Source organism: Formica exsecta, unplaced genomic scaffold (genome assembly GCF_003651465.1).
Source record: "Formica exsecta isolate Colony F162 unplaced genomic scaffold, ASM365146v1 scaffold17, whole genome shotgun sequence".
Lineage (NCBI taxonomy): Eukaryota > Metazoa > Arthropoda > Insecta > Hymenoptera > Formicidae > Formica > Formica exsecta.
In genome coordinates this window covers 422,943-439,177 of record NW_021849015.1, presented here as the reverse complement: position 1 = coordinate 439,177, position 16,235 = coordinate 422,943, and the positions used below count along the sequence as shown (strand labels likewise).

The following is a 16,235-nucleotide window of genomic DNA, read 5'->3' as shown; positions in this document are numbered from 1 at the left end:
TAGTGCTGCCTCAATGCGATCTTGCAAGTCTTCGGACAAGGGGGGGGGGGACTTTCTGAGGACCCAAGCGTCTTGTAAGACTAATCTTGCCCCTGCTTCGGCATTCGCCCTAGTCCCACGGAAAACCTCAGTCGAAAACCGGGGAGAGGCAGTCTTCAAAAAAAAAAAAAAATATCCTTCTTCCTGTAGAAACTGACGGCAGTTACAAAGGGAAAGGGAACACTTCAGGCATCAGGGAATACTTGGAGATCATCCTTTCTGAAACGGACGAAATATTCTACGCAAAAAACAGAAAAATGTTTTTCTTTAACAAATAAATTAATTTTAAATGGGACTCTGAGCTTCAAAGTCTCTTTAACTATCCCTTAATTGCGTTTTCCTGCTTGCTAGGACAATCAGAACGGAAATGCCCAGTTTTTCCGCATGTCCAACATTCCCTATTAAAATTTTCTCTTCTCTCTTCGAAACCTTCCCCTTGAATAATTTTTAAAGTTTCCGCCCTCTCTATTGCCGAATTTAAAGAAGCAACATTTTCGAGTTGAAGGGTTTTTCTAACAAAGTTATCAGAAACAGCAGAAATAAATTGTGCGCAGGCAATTCTTTCGCGAACCTCAAGCGGACATTCAGGATAAGCGAGGCGCACGAGTCTTTTAAACTCAGAGCCAAGGGTAGCCAAATCTTCCCCAGCTTTCTGTTTACGGTTCGTAAATTGCGTATAAAAATTCTGAGACAGATGTCCCTCCCCGAAACGCAATTCGAGTTTAGATTTCAACTCCGAAAATTCCAAACTCGACACATCTTGTACCGCTTCTAACACAGAACGCGCTTTGCCCCTCAAACACGCAGCAAGCGCAACGGTCTTAGTCGCGTCGTCCCATTTATTCGCCTGAGCGATAAAATTAAACTGCGAGAAAAATTCCCGCAGCGGCACCGTTCCATCAAACACGTCCGGTTTTAATTTAAAACCTAATTCCGCGCATATGTCGATTTCCGCCGCGTTTTCGCCCCGCGAATTCCCGACTCTAGAAATCGAAGGACTTAGCTGGTTATTTCCTTGCAGCCGTGTGAGCTCATCTTCAAACTGTTGAAGTCTCGCTGTAAGCTCTGTTTCCCTCCGAGCTTGCTCCTCGCGCATTCTCCGCATCTCCTCCAGTATCGCTCCAAGAGATGTTGTTTCCGTCGCGGGCCTCATATCGTCAGTAGGTGGTGTTTCTGTCCTCGCTCGGGTCCTTCTCGGTGAATGTACCGTACTCATCTTCGTATTCCGATATCGAGATGACTATCCCGGACGAGCCCCCAAAATGTTGCGTTCGTCGCTCTCTCACTTTCTCACACTCGCACACACGCAATAAAAGGACACTTCCGTAAAAAGGAGAACAACTTTATACACAGAAATATTATATACAACAAGAATACAGCATTCATTAATATTCGTAATCGAATATGACACGCGTCTTTCCAGACCGAAAGCCCCCGGAAACAACAACCCAACTTTGTTTAACAAAACCCCCTCGTTGTTAGGGAGAACGCCTTGCAGCCAATGTCTTGCTAAGCATCCAGCACAAACATAATACCGAGCGCCCAGCGCGAATGTAACAATATATACACACATCGAACACAATATACAATTATTTATCTATGCTTATGTCATGCACACCTTTTGCGAACGCGCGAGAAACGTACAGATAAGGTTTCATCTTACGTAAGACACGCGCCACGCGATCCTGTTATTACTACATCACAATTTTCTATTAAAGAGTGTCGTATACGATTACGCTCGACCGCAATTTTTCTCGCGCGTGGCTCCGAGATCTGCCCACACACAGCCTCATCATCCACCCCCTCTTGGACGTGCTCACTTATTATAGTTCCGCGTACGATCTATCTTTTATCAAGCCCGAATCGATTTACCCACAGCTGGATATCGATCGTCCGCCTCGTGATTTATAATCGGCGCAAAGTTCGACGATCTTGCGCCCGTACCGCGAATGTGGGCCCTGTCGCCGGTGTTTGCGGTAGTGGATATTTCATGTCGTGCGAGGCGCGTTTACACGGATCGAGGAAGTCCGATAAGCTCACGGACGGATATCGCCGGCGTCTCTCGAGCGTGAGCGCTATGCGAGAAAATACATGCGTGTATACTTTTACTTACCGGGTGCCGTGGAAGTTACGCACTTTCGCTTCACTGCAGATTCTTCCCTCGCATCCGTCATCGATTCCTTTATCGAGAATGTCAGATGAATCTCTCTCTCTTTTTCTGTAAAAAAAAAAAAATTCGCTCGGTTATCGTCTTTTCTGTTACTGTCACACACCAACAATTATCAATTATTTAAGCATTATTACAACTAAATTTCTCATATAAAAACATCCATTTAACATTAATCAAGAAATAAAGTTTTTAATATCTATTTGTACCTCCTAAATTTAATTTCTGAAATTGTTGAATTTTTAATCACTCAACTGGACAAAAAAAAATATATGTATCGATGTCATAAATCGCAACAAACACTATTTTTCTCAGCTCCTATTATTTTCGTTTGGAAAAAAATGCGCAATTTCTCGGACACGTTATACAATGAACATTTATGCCATTGCAGCCGTCACTTCCTGGCGCGTGCTGCCGCAACCAGGTCGCCGGCCTGCTCCGGAACCCGGACACCGGCGACGAGGTGTGGGATGAATGGCTGCGTTACGCTCCGTAACCTCTGTTAGGGAGGCGTTAGCATATCTCTGCCCAGGAACGTACTAACAAAAGTCCGGCAGTTTTATGATCGTTTTAGAGAAAAAGCCGAGCGTTATCCAACTGCTTATACGACAAAAAATTATTTGGAGACATAAGTTTCCCCGGTATTAATTTTCTTTTATGTAGCTATTTTTTTAAATATCCTATATGTTCATCCGACAAATACGAGAGGAATGTTAGTTACATAATAGCATGGGAAAAGAAAGAAACGGAAAACTTTATTTTTCTCCCCCAAAAAATGTATTGTATATTAAATATATATTTTTTAAATTCTGATTGCAGATAATTTCTCCATTTTATATAAAAATCCTCAGATTATCAATGATATTAATTATGTTAAAAAAGCAAATAATATCTTTGGCTCTTCACAGATGAAAAAAATCTGTGAAACACATCTAATGATAGGTTTTAACCTACCATTTACATTTACAGCCAACATACACTCATAAAACTAAACCCGCTTTTAATGCTGGGCCATTATCGAAATTTCCAAACGAGTCTGAATCGTACAAGCGCGCCGACGATGCCTCAGGCCTGCAAGCGTCTAAGTACCTCACTATCCCAACATGTGGTCAGAAACCACAAACTCGCACGAATAAACGCCCAGAGCGAGATACTTTTTCTAGCGTTCGTGGAATCGTGCTACGACAGAGAAGGAGAAATACGAGAGAAGGAACCAAGATCATGCGACCGTTGAATATGAGTCAGCCGTCGAGGCCTCGGCTCATAATTACGCTCCAATTGTTGCCTCTCGGGCCTGTTGCAAGGAGGACTTCTCGCACCATCGCCGGGACGAGTTTTAATGCGTCTCACCGCCCCCGCGGCCTGTCGCTCTCGTTTCGCGCACGTTCGCGCTCTCTCGTGAAATATGAGCTTTTTTCCGTTCCCCAGCGACTTGCAAAAATTCTCATCCCAACGACCGTTCTCAAAAATGGACAAACTCGAAAAAATTACTTCCTGAAGGGCAAGCAGAGCCTCTCGAGACCAGAAGTGTAGCTTCTGGTAACAAGAAGAATTTAAATTAGAAAATAAAACTTCAAATCACATATATTTCTCGTAAACATCGTACAATCGACGAGTCGATCCATCCTTCAACTGTCCGGGATGATTGATCAAGTGAATCTAGTCCGCCGCTTCTTCTTACTGCGGATAAGACTTAACCCGTACTCCACCTAGGGGCAAATCGATAGGCCCTTTATCTAGTTGATGGATCGCTGATGGAATCTCGCTATCGTCGAAAACCGCTCATTGTCTGCGCGAGATCCTTTACCGCGATACATTTATGGAACATTGATTGATCGCGATAATACGAACCACTTGTTATGAGCATCGATATTAGTGTTCTCAGGCTTCCGGTATTATCGTCACTCCTTCGACAAGTTTGTTATTACTTTTATCATTTATGTTACGAGTTTCAGTTAATACGAAAGGGCGCCAAGATAAAATTAATTAAATTAATATAGTATCATTGTATATATGCGTTGCTATAATTATAAAATATTTGTAAGATAACATAATTTTGTGCGTGATTAGTATAGTTTCTACTTCTCTGATAACAAACATGTTATCATGCAACAAGTTGCTTTAATCTCCAGTGTGCAGCTTGTATTGCAATTTCTTCTATGAATTAACTTAAATAGTTTCTTATCTAATACAGGATATTAGTCCAGGCGAGTATAACTTCCTAGGAACGACAACGTTGCTAGTAAAATCGCAACGTAATTTTCAGCGAGAATACATTTAGCATTCCGTATATGCAATTAAGTGTTTAACATGCTGCGGAACGTGAATTCGCGGGGAACTAATTACGAATGATGCTGTAAATGACATTAACGCAATAAACGATATTGCAAAAAAAATGGCAGTGCGCGGAACCAGACATACCAGACGCTGCATTAACGCATACTTCGATGCCGTCCGTCCGTGTTCAACATCAGTGACCACTTAACGATACATTATCGGGTACTTCGAACACTCTCTCTTTCTCTCTCTTCTTACCTCGCCGAATCGCTTGAGCGTAAAATTGCGGGCGTTCAAAGTATTGTACAATCGCGCCGCGGTCATCATGTAACTTTTTTCTCACCGTCGTCATCGAAAAATCCCGCACTTGTCGGAAGAAGGAGGGCCAAGCGCCAAACGCGAGAAAAAAAGAAAGCGGTGACGCAAAGAGAAAGAGAGGCGCACGGCGATTTCATTCCCACGAAAACTGCTCGAACCCATTATCCCCGGCCATTGTTCCGCCCTGATTCCCCCGCCGCGCGGGGTATTATATATCCGCGCGACGATAAATCCCGTGTGGCACGCCGTGCACATTCCGCCGGTGCTATATCCGGCCACCCTTGTGAAGGATTTCTACGCGGCCCGCGCTGTACTCGGCGCGGTAAATAAAATCGGTAAGCGCCGCGACGATTTACGAAGGCGGGCGAGCAGGCAGGCAGTAACGGTTTCCGCTCCATCAGCCGTAAGCGCGGATGCTCGATGTACCTCGATACACGATAACCGGTACTTCCTTCCTCGTTCTGCCACGGCTCGACAGCTTTCCTCGACGACGTCCCCGACGAAATTCTATCGTTCGACGAGACTTTATCGTCCTGTATCCGAATATCTCGCTGCGTTTACGAGCACCACCGGTCCTCATTGTTCCTCGAGCGAGGCCTGAGCGATCGAGACGTCAACCTATTAAGGCGGAGCCGCGTATTTTGTGCCGAGAAAGGCGGACGCGAGGATAACGATCGGATAATGGAGAACTACGACTGACGCGAACGTTTTGCCGGCAATGCACATCTCGGTCTCTCTGATTTACGGCGACAAACATTCTGATTGGAAAAACATATACGACAAGCGAGTACGATTCAGGGTGATTTAGTTACCTTTGTCGAGTATCCTACATGGTTCGATGAAAAATCAACACTTGGATTCGGATAAAGTGCTATTGCACGGATAACAGAAAAAAATTTTTCTCTCTTTTGTACTCGTAAACAAACTCGTAAAATAAGACTCGTGAACACATTTTAGATACTTCGCCTTTACTACTGCTAAAGACTATAAATGTCCGTCAAGACTATAATCTAACCGGAAAATTATAGCAATGTCATGCTCCTCGACAGTGTGCACAGAAAAGATTAACGCTCGTTATATCGCGCCGCAATAAAGAACGAGAAACCTGTGAAACCACATCATTTCGGTCCGCCGCAAATGTCCCTTCATACCGGGACGACGATTTTTTTATTAGGGACTTCGTTTCACGCTTTACGCCGCTCTCCCGAGCTCTCGTGAAGTATCACGGCGCAATGACCGAGAGAGATCCTGCGAGAGGTCCTCTCATTAATCTCTTGTCGCCAGCGAAGAGTAGAAGGCGTTGACGAATCTCGGTCGGGCGCAAAGTGTACATTCTCGTTACCTCGTTCTCGGCCGTGTCTTCGTGGATGATGATCAGGAACCGAGAGGAAGCCCATCTCATCCTCCTCCTCTTCTTCCTTACGTCTATCCATGCTGCCAGAGTGGGCGAGAATTACAGGCATTGTGTGCGCTGGCCGTTGCGGTAATGCGGTTCGCTGATTTATCGCGGAGGTGAGCCACGAGGAGGTGTAGCTAATTGTTCTTGCATGCAGATCCTCGCCGAGGCGCGCCCCGGCTCGTTTCCTCGTCGCGACGCTTCGAAATTAATTGTCCGCCACGGTTCTTTTCCCCCTTTAGCCCCTTCGCCACCCTCCCCTCGCCCTCTCCCGCTTTCACGCGCTATCTTACCAGCTCTTTTTTGTATTTTTCCCGGGTCCCTTATCATCCCGTGCCCTCCCTCGACTAAACCACGCTGAGTCGCATTCTACGAACGTTGTCGGCCAACCTTTCGCGCTGACCTCTGCATCAGCGGTAACGTATTTATTACGGCGCGCTAAAGAGAGAGAGTTACAATATGTAGATACCAATCTCCGGAAAGTTCTCTATGATGAAAAAAAAACAATCCGCGTGTAATCGATCGCAGTGTCGAATAATAATCCCACGCGCGTACATTTGTACGGTACTTTGGCTTTCAAAGATCAATCTACTCCTTTCGCGAGAGCAAAGTTTATTTGCACGCTGTTATTATCAGCTTGTTCCTCAAACATGCTTATTATGATACAAATAACACTAGCTTGTCGCAAAGTATATTTCCATTTTATGAATCTATTGTTTCTTTTGAGATGAGTAATTCCGTACAAAATCGTGATTCTAGAAATGAATTACTTGATAGATAAATTTATCATTGAAGTTTGACAGTTTATCTCTCATACATATTTTCTCGTCTGAAGGTTTTTTACACCGTGCAAAAATAAAATTCCCCACCGCATTTCGTGCTAAATGTGCGCTGTTTACGGGCCGCAGCCACTCGTCACTAGATGAACGTCTGATTTTTCTCCCGAGTGGATACAGTCGACTTGAGCGTTGCGGCGAGTCGAAAATAGTAGCAAACGCGAGTCGGAATCTTGGAACGTAGCCGTCGTCGTCGTCGTCGTCGGCTATCCGACGACCCATATTAATGGCGCGCCACGAACGTGTGTGGTTCAAAGTCGGGGACCATAATGCCCACGCGCGATATGAAAGGCTCTCTCGTCGCAGATGCGCGGTTTGTAGTGCGGCGAATGATGCGAGAGCGTTTCCTCCGCAACCATTCTCCACCGCACCAACGAGTAAAGCCAGTCAGCCAGCATATCCAGCGATGAGTAGCTTCGATATTTTTCTGCGAATATGACAAGAACGGCGAAAAGGAGCAGTTGGATTTGTCATCGGTCGCATCCCCCGCGCGAGTCGATCGCGGCCACTGCAATTATGGCGAAAACGACGGAACGATAGCGACGTCCGTTCTGTGCGACGAACCCGAGCAATTTGTTTTGGCGACAAAGCGCGGCAAAACTTCTTGGATCTCGTCCAGCGAGCTCCATCGTTCTATCCTCCTTCCTCTTTGATGACTCTCTCCCGTTCCTCTCTTCGCGCGTGCATAGTGAGACGATCCGTTCGAGCTTCGCGATACTCGCCTCTCTTCCACGTCGACATCGTCGTCCTTGTCTACGTAGCTCCGCGCGAAACCGATGGCCCCTGTTTGTCAAGGGGCATCACGGAGGAGGCAACCGTTTGTCAAGGGGATTACACTCGGCCCTTTCTCGCGCCGAGAAATATTAAAATTCCGACGTATCTTCGTCGAGCGTGGCGCGCGAACCGCCTTCGTTGTACATACTTCTCGCACGTCTGCACGGTTGCCTGAGGCCGAGACTTTTTTGTACCCTCGAGAATACTCCGCCTCCCAATGCACATTTCACTGTCGCGATATAGCCAAGTCCTGCATCATCTCCGCAGTACGTTGATATCCGATTTTATTACGCTAATAAATTTTTAAGCCACAATGCGTATCAAGTTCTTGGTATCATCACGTTGCCATTTCGCGATTTTGAGACAAGAAGAATATAAAAGAACATTTATACAAACATATATCTCTTATCCTTTTACACGTGTTAAATTTATGAAAGATTTGCGCAAATTAAATCCGCGCTTTTCCATTTATCTTCCTACGCGATCAACCCGCCGTCGGTGATCTGTCAGTCTATATTGAAATCGATCGATCGATCGATCGATCGATCCTTTCTTCCAGTTCACTCATGTTCCCGGCATGGATTCCAACTGGCTCCGAACAAGTCGGTGATCGTGCACGATCGAACGGCGGAAAGAAAGTCGGCCGAGTGCAACGCACGGCGCTCGTTAACTCCATTATTTATTCGCGCACAGCGTTCGGCCCGGGTCACGGATACACACGTATCGGCTTCTGCGGTGCAGCTTGTATATCGTTGGTAGCGAGAGTATAAGCCGGAGATAAAACGGCGAATGGGAATGGGAGCGCGTTTTTCCTCGGACGAGTTAATTGACTCGACGTGCCCGCTCTCATTAATAAATAAAAGCAGTTAAACAGGACATTACGTCCATTCTCCGACATTCTAGCGCGTGCCGTGCCGTACTGTGGTACGAGAGAAAAAAAGAAGCTTGTGCGCGCATTCGCGACGCCATGCACGTGGCGACAAAAGAAAAAGAAGCACGAGACGGGAAACGCGACGACCGCTCGCTCGTCCGTGCCACGTTGCATCCCAAAACACTGCCGACTCGACGAATTAATTCGTCCATTTGGAATTCCCGCATGATACACGTGCGATTGTTAAGGATGTATGTGTCATATGTCAAAACATTGACAAAAGCATGAAAATTCCGTAGACTATTCTACTATTTCTTCTGAATATCTGTATAAAACCTGAGTACAATTCTCTTAATGGTTTGGAAATTGTTTAAGTTTAAAATTTGAGTAAAACTGCATAAAAGATAACATACCTCCGATTTTATCGCCATTTAAATATGTTATAGGGAAAGTTTTCCTGAGTAAATCCCCGCAAAGAATAAGTGGAGGACGGCATTGGTTTAGGAGATATAACAAATTAAAGTTTCACAGTTTTAATACTTTTTCTCAGATATTATAAAGTAATATTAGGAAGAGTAAAGTTTGTGTACGTTGTATTTGTTGTAGAGCAGACGTGGAAAAAGTGTTTGTTTACATTTACGGGATAGGTATGCGGATAGATACATGGATATTTATCAATAATGTGTTTCATCTATTCCTCGCAGTTCGTTAACAGCTTTCGACATGAAACTACACGAATTTGTGAGTCTTATCTTGAAAAATATTATTTATGGAACGCGTAAATATCATAAACAGTTTTTTTAATGAAAAAATAACAAATTATACAACATACACATACTTTAATATCACACTTCAATTTGTTATATCTTCTACACCAATGCTGTCCCCCAATTATTTCTTGCGGGGAATTACTCAAAAGAATCTCCCCTACAACATATTTAAGTGGCGATAAAATCGGAGGTATGTTATCTTTTATGCAATTTTACCAAAATTGGTTCTTATGGAAAATCGCTTGTCGACGTTGTCGGACGCGGTGATTGGCTATTAAAGAATTCTTAGAATCTTGATAGAGAACCACAAATTCTTTATTCGATGGCCAATTATCGCATCTGACAACGTCGACAAACGTTAAGTGATATCATACATATTAATATTGACGCACACATATCCTCGAATATGCATGCAAGAAAAGCATGCGAGGGCGCACATTATGCGCCTTGGAGCCGCGTAATCGCATCTAATTCAAAGTGACATATCTTAAGTTATTATCTTGCGTATTACGGGAAACGTGCTACCCGCCATTAAAACGGTCGCGTGTGCCAATATATATTACGTGAGATTGTTCAAACGGATGACACTCGCATTCTAACGCTAACTAGTTCGCTCGCGACATTACGACGCGTAACCGACGCTCATCTTATTACTGATATCAACCGGTTTCCCGGATGGCATCTCGAATGCCCCGGCAAATGCTTCGGTTTCCATGAAGTTGCGCGAAAAAACATTTTATCTAACGTTATACCAGTTAGACTCGCTCTGTTTGCAGATAACTCATAATCCATGCAACGTGGGATCGATATCTCGTCTTATGCCAATCGAAGCTCTTTATAAAGATCTGCCAGTAGGAAATCGCTTCCTCTCCGGTTGCTTTACTCGCGGTTACCGCCGGATAAGACGATCGATATATGGAAATGCCTCGAACCAGCTGCAACGCGGCGTGCAATCGCTATGCGCCGTCCTTTGCGTGCGTGTACAAAAGGAAACGGTGCACCCGTGTAACCGAGCGTTATCGAAACACACTCGATATCTCGAAGCAAGTCATGTGATTGTTTACCTAGTGTGCAGCTACGCTGTCATGAGAGGTTTGTATTGCGCTACACAAGTTAAATCGTTTTCCGTAACGAGAAATGTTAGATATTCGGTGAAATCATTTCGTTACCTTATGCACACACGTGCATATTTTACGAAATAAGATTTCATTGTTACACGCATATTTTTACCTTTTTCCAAATCCTTGTATAACAATAATGTAATTAAAGCAGAATTATATTCGGGCGATAACATTTATGAAACAATTGTTTTAACACGTGAACAAAGATAAAGTCATTCAGTAGACTCAAAATAGATGATCGCGAGACAACTTGCTCCAAGAAGCATCATTCAGTTCTTGGCTTTAACAACACAACGACAAATGTTTTCTTCTCCCGTGATAATAAATAGCACTGGCAGTGATGTTTATTCCAAAGACCGATAAGACGCGGCCTGCATCCCAAGAGCGGTATTCTTGGCTAATTGCTCTTGAGATAATGCAACCGCTTCGTGGAGGATATCGTGGCGGATACGGCTCGAGTGTTCGTAGCAATAAGTCCGTCTAAATACTTTATAAAGAGTTTCTGAATCCGGATACCCAAGTTGCGAAGGATATACCTTATAAAAGAATCCATTGTTGCGGCAACTTTTAGAGATGCTTTGCGATGGTCCGCGCAAAGAAGAAGTTACAAGTTATGCAATCGAAAAGAAAAAGAAAGAAGTAGTTCGAAAAGTCAATTAAATGCTCATAATGTTTATTCTAGATTGGACGATAATAAGCGCGACCGGAATAAGTTATGGCTTTGTAATAAGTACAAAGAGCGAGCCGGCCTTCTTGCGAGTAACTTGTGACACGACATTTGATTTGGATTAATGAATGTATTTGTACCACCGTGACCCTTAGTGACGATCGCCTCGTTACCAGCAGGGGCCATAAGATGACTCTATTTAAAAGCGATTCTCTTTCTCCACAGCCGCCGGAGACTTTTGTTTTATCAAATAATAAATTAGAATCTTAATATCATCGATATTTATGTGAATTTGGCATCCTATTTTAATAATAAAATAAATCCCATTTTAATAATAAAATAAATTTTCAATACCGAAAATAATAGTATTTCGTTTTTGTAATAGCAAAAATTTTATAGTCGAAATCATAAAAAATATAGCATTTAAAAAAATGGAAATATATTAGTCCTCCTTTGCTTTCGGGAATCCTGCGGATTCTTCGGTTCCTTCCGTCACCGCGGCAACCTAGTCGTATCTATCGGCTTGCCTTTCTCTTTTTATAGTCGACAACGTTGCCGCAATAGTTGCTATAAGGATACTCTCTTCGGCTTTTGTTCGGCATCAGGCGACAGCGTGCCCGATTTTCTCCTCTTCGTATGCAACCCTCGCCTCGTGGCCTCCGACACGTTTCTCCTCTTCTCTTTCTCTCCTCTCTTCCTTCTACATTACAGACATTCTAAGACTTTCACGCGACGTTGTTCATTCGTCAGCAAAACCATTTCTTGCCGAATCTCGAAGAAAACGTTGTTATAGCTTATTCGCGAGCTTTAACCTTTTTCCGGATAAATCGAAATTCTCGCGGAACACGAATAGCTACAGATTTTTCATCAGCTGTTGTAGCTGCATTTCAAATATTTTTTGATTCGTTGTTGCTTTGTAATGACTGATGAATTTTGTTTAAAATGTTTACAAAGAGAACATTGCAATAAACATGTTACTGTTAAAGGAGAAAATAATTTTTTTCTTCTTCGAAATCTATGGATAGATTTTTAGAAGCTTTGTCGCCAAGAAAATTGTGCACATTAATATAAAATAATAAATAATAGATAATTGCCTCTGATATTTTTGTGTAACAAAAAGTAAAATCAAAAGTTCGTACTAATCATTTTTCCAAAAATCGTATCTTATATTGTAGTTTGTTGCATTGAAGATGAGCACAATATATATCGTGATCTAAGAGCATTTTAAGATAAGAAAATACTGAAAAAAAGACGTTCCCCAATTTATTGAGCGTACCGCATTCATTCACGTCGTCAGCAGGTTGTAATTAATAACCCGTTTAATCAGGCCCATGCGCGTTGGATCTCCAACAGAAAAAGCGCATCCGTAAAAACGCACTGATTTATAGTCAGGCGGGAGAGACAAAATAAAAGCGTGCCGAGGAAGCGATGCGGCTCGAATTGATTGACGTTAAGTCGACCGGCAGACTCGATTATCGTTCCTCTCGTCATTAAGAAGAAACATCGTTCGCTTCGAAGTAAAACTTCCACTTACGCGGATTAAGATAAGTAATTACGTTTTATAGTTTCAGAAGGTTTTCAGATTAATCGATTTCCAGCGAAAAATCGGATAATGGATTGCCAATGCGTGCAACTATTACTTTTCGTATCATTCTGTATTAATACTCGTGTGCTTTCATGAACAATGCTGTTGTCGTTCATCTAGAGCATGTTATTCCTACATGGAAATCACTGGAATCAATTAATTGCCTCATTAACGCGAGTAATAATCATACGCTGAGTTGAGCGAAAAAGAAGAATATAATTTATCATCGAGACATATAGTGCAATTAATGATACTTATTATCGATAATATCTAGTTGTTTCGCATTTACAAATAATATTTTCCAAATATCGAGATTAAGTGAATATATTGAATTTCCGTCCCCGTCGCTCTCATTCACTTTTGCTTCTCGATAACGAGAAACAGCCCGATCAACTTCCGCGCGTTTCAACTCGACGGCGACGCGTCTTCCACGCCGAGATACGGTGCTTCCCCACAACATTCCCATCTTTAGCAGACTCCCCGACTTGCCGGAAGTCCTTCGCAACACGCTCAAGGGCTTCTATTGTTTCGCAAGGCGCAATACGCGCGGCTACTGCCGGTTGAGCAACTTGTCCGCCGCAATCTCGCCAATATCGTCCGAGTTTGAGCGTTACCTCCGGAGAACGTCAGAACGTACGCCGGAAAGCAACTCGGCGAACTCCGTGAGAGGAGAGACCGGGACGCCGGTGAAGGGGGACACACACGCGAGATAGATCCCATTCAATTTTCATATGGCCCTCAGGAATCGCCTGAATCTAGAACCATGAATTTCACGAAATCTCGTGACCGGCGTAAATCCTTCGGGGAATTAAATTCCGCGCGCGGAGAGAAAAACTTCGCGAGTACCGCGAACCGTAGATTTTAACCTTTTTAAATCCATTATCAGAATTACATGCTTGCCACCGTCGAGTATCGACCGCTACCACCGCTCGCAGTCATTCCACAAAATGCGGCCGTGTTACATTGCTGCGCGAAAAAACGAGATTGAGAAAGATCGGATCTCGTGCAAGAAATCTCTGCGCGCGAGACGTATACCGAGCGGTATCAATTAAAATTGATGGATGGAAATTTATCGGCGATTTATCGTCTCCATCAGTTCATTTGCAGTAACGCTCGAGATGAATGATGAGAACGCTCGCAATAAGACATCTTACGAAAATACAATTGATTAGGCGTAAATGTGTAATTACAAAGAAAAATTCTAAAATGTTTATCGATAAATTTGCTATTATTATAAATTTAACATGTATGCGCCCAATTAATTTTAGATTAAAAAACTATTATAATGATAATATATATAAATATATAAAAAACTATTTATAGAATTTTGTACGTTTTTTAAAACTGTAAAGATGTCAGACATTATAGAAACACTAATTAATTTTTGAAGAAACTCGTTTGCACGTCATATTAATACGTAAGATCGTTAAATAAAAAATGAAATTTGTTTTATGATGAATTTTCTCTGTGGCTCGATCAGTGTAGTCGTAAACGATGAGAAATTTATCTCCAAACTTACATCGAAAGACAAATTATCACATGAAGACATCGATCTTCCTGATTGATATCTGCGGACAAGCCAGAACAGATGCGAGTGGCTGGCCGTTTGGGTAGGCGCGGGAATAAGCGAAAAAAGGAGCGGTGGAAACAGAGGCGGATGAATGGAGACGAAATCTCTAGAGTGCGGAGAAAATCCTCCCGTAAACCAACGCTTTACGTTCGTCGTCGGCGAGCTGGAAAACGTACATCTATTGTACATTCACTGAGAAGCGAATTAAGGCGAATAGATTTTTCCACCTATCCTCGTCTCTTTCTTTTAAAAGAGAGAAAGAGAGAGAGGAAAAGGACGACGACGCCGGGCACCACGATAGGCAGAAAGAGCACGCGTACGTGCCGGCGTTGCACAAAGGGCCCGGTGTTACCCCGATGCATTGTGCAACGGTCCTGCAATCCATTGCGAGACCCACGGGACTGTCAAGAGAGCAGTTCTTGGCCCTCTCGACTCTAAGAAAAGAAGAGAAAAAAAAACAGTGGCACGAAACTGTTCCGTCGACCACACGACTCACGAGCGACGACGTCAAGGTAGACTGAGCGCCGGGGCAGAGTGAATCACAGAGCGAATCGCGTCGGTGGAAGAAGGACAGCAACTAGTATAGGCCTGCAGCTGTCAGATAGAGCGGTCCTCATCAGCGCGCGAAATTAACAAAATCTACACCTGCGATGTGAATACAGGTCGTGGGTGTGGACATGGAATCTTTTTTCGAAAGAGAAAGGATAGAGGAGGGATATCGCTCGCTGTCCGGCACCTTCGTCCTCGGTTCTTTCTAGAGCCTTGTCGCATCCATCCCTTTCTTTATTCTCGCTCCAACGAAGAACTATCACCGAAAGGATAGACGGACGGACTTCGAACAACCCCATCCGTCTATTAATCCGACCTTTTGTACCGACTATCGATCACTCCCTCCGCGCTCTGGGGGGCACTACGTATCTCTCTGAGCCATCCTTGATATCCTTTCTCTCTCCGTACTATCTCCACCCAGGTAAAGCCACACGCTGCGTAACCGAAAGTTCTGCGGCTTGGGCCAGGAACCGCGGGAGGTACTCGTCGGTCATGTATTAATTATGTTAATTATGCCAGACACACTCTAACCTGTAACGAGAGCCGCGAAGAAAATAACTTTCGAATAAATTTCCCTCAAATATGATAAAATCAAATCGCTGACTATCGTGTCGAGGAAGAATGTCTCAGAATTTCTGCTTCGATTTTATCATACAACAGACGGTTGAAACGAACAAAATATCTAATATTTCTGTCATAAAATTTTACGCTTAATTAAACGTGCAATAAAAACTGTCAAATTCGCTGAAATATGTATCATTCTTAAATACGTCGCGTGTAACTCGTCACAACAAACTTTTTATTTAGCTTTCCCCATTAACTCTTAAGAAATACTACACTTTTGTCTCCCTTGCCGAACGATTTTCGCGTGCCGTATGACGCAAGAGAAAATAATTTCGTCAAATTCCGAACTAATGGCAACATAACACGAACCCTCGTAATGTCGAAGAAAATTGCACCGACTTGTATCCGACCAATAGACGCTCGTCTCCTTGAGGCGGATATCTCGTGCGGGCGAAACCATCGACTATGCCCGACGTATTGAAACGTACCGCGCGGGAAGCACGTGGGTGAAGGGAGAAGAGGGGGGGGGGAATACCGACGCATTCATGATTGCATAAGTAGCGCAACGGCTCGGCATAAAAGCCTGTTGCACAAATGCATATCCCGCAGCGAGAGACCAGGGAGATCGCCGAGAGCCTACTCGAGTTACTCGCCGCCGCTCACAATTGTGTCGTCGTTGCGTGTGCGTAAGTCCTACCATTTCCCTTTTTCCCCTGCTCCTTCTCCCCCCC

General features: G+C 43.6%; 1 long non-coding RNA gene across 1 annotated transcript in view; it reads right to left on the bottom strand.

Annotated features, from left to right (window-relative positions):
• The window catches only part of LOC115233282, a 197,378-nt gene that overhangs the window by 61,162 nt on the left and 119,981 nt on the right, over positions 1–16,235 (bottom strand). Inside the window, exon 2 of the long non-coding RNA XR_003883766.1 lies at positions 2,153–2,257. This is a non-coding gene — a long non-coding RNA (uncharacterized LOC115233282). The remainder of the gene's footprint in view (positions 1–2,152; positions 2,258–16,235) is intronic.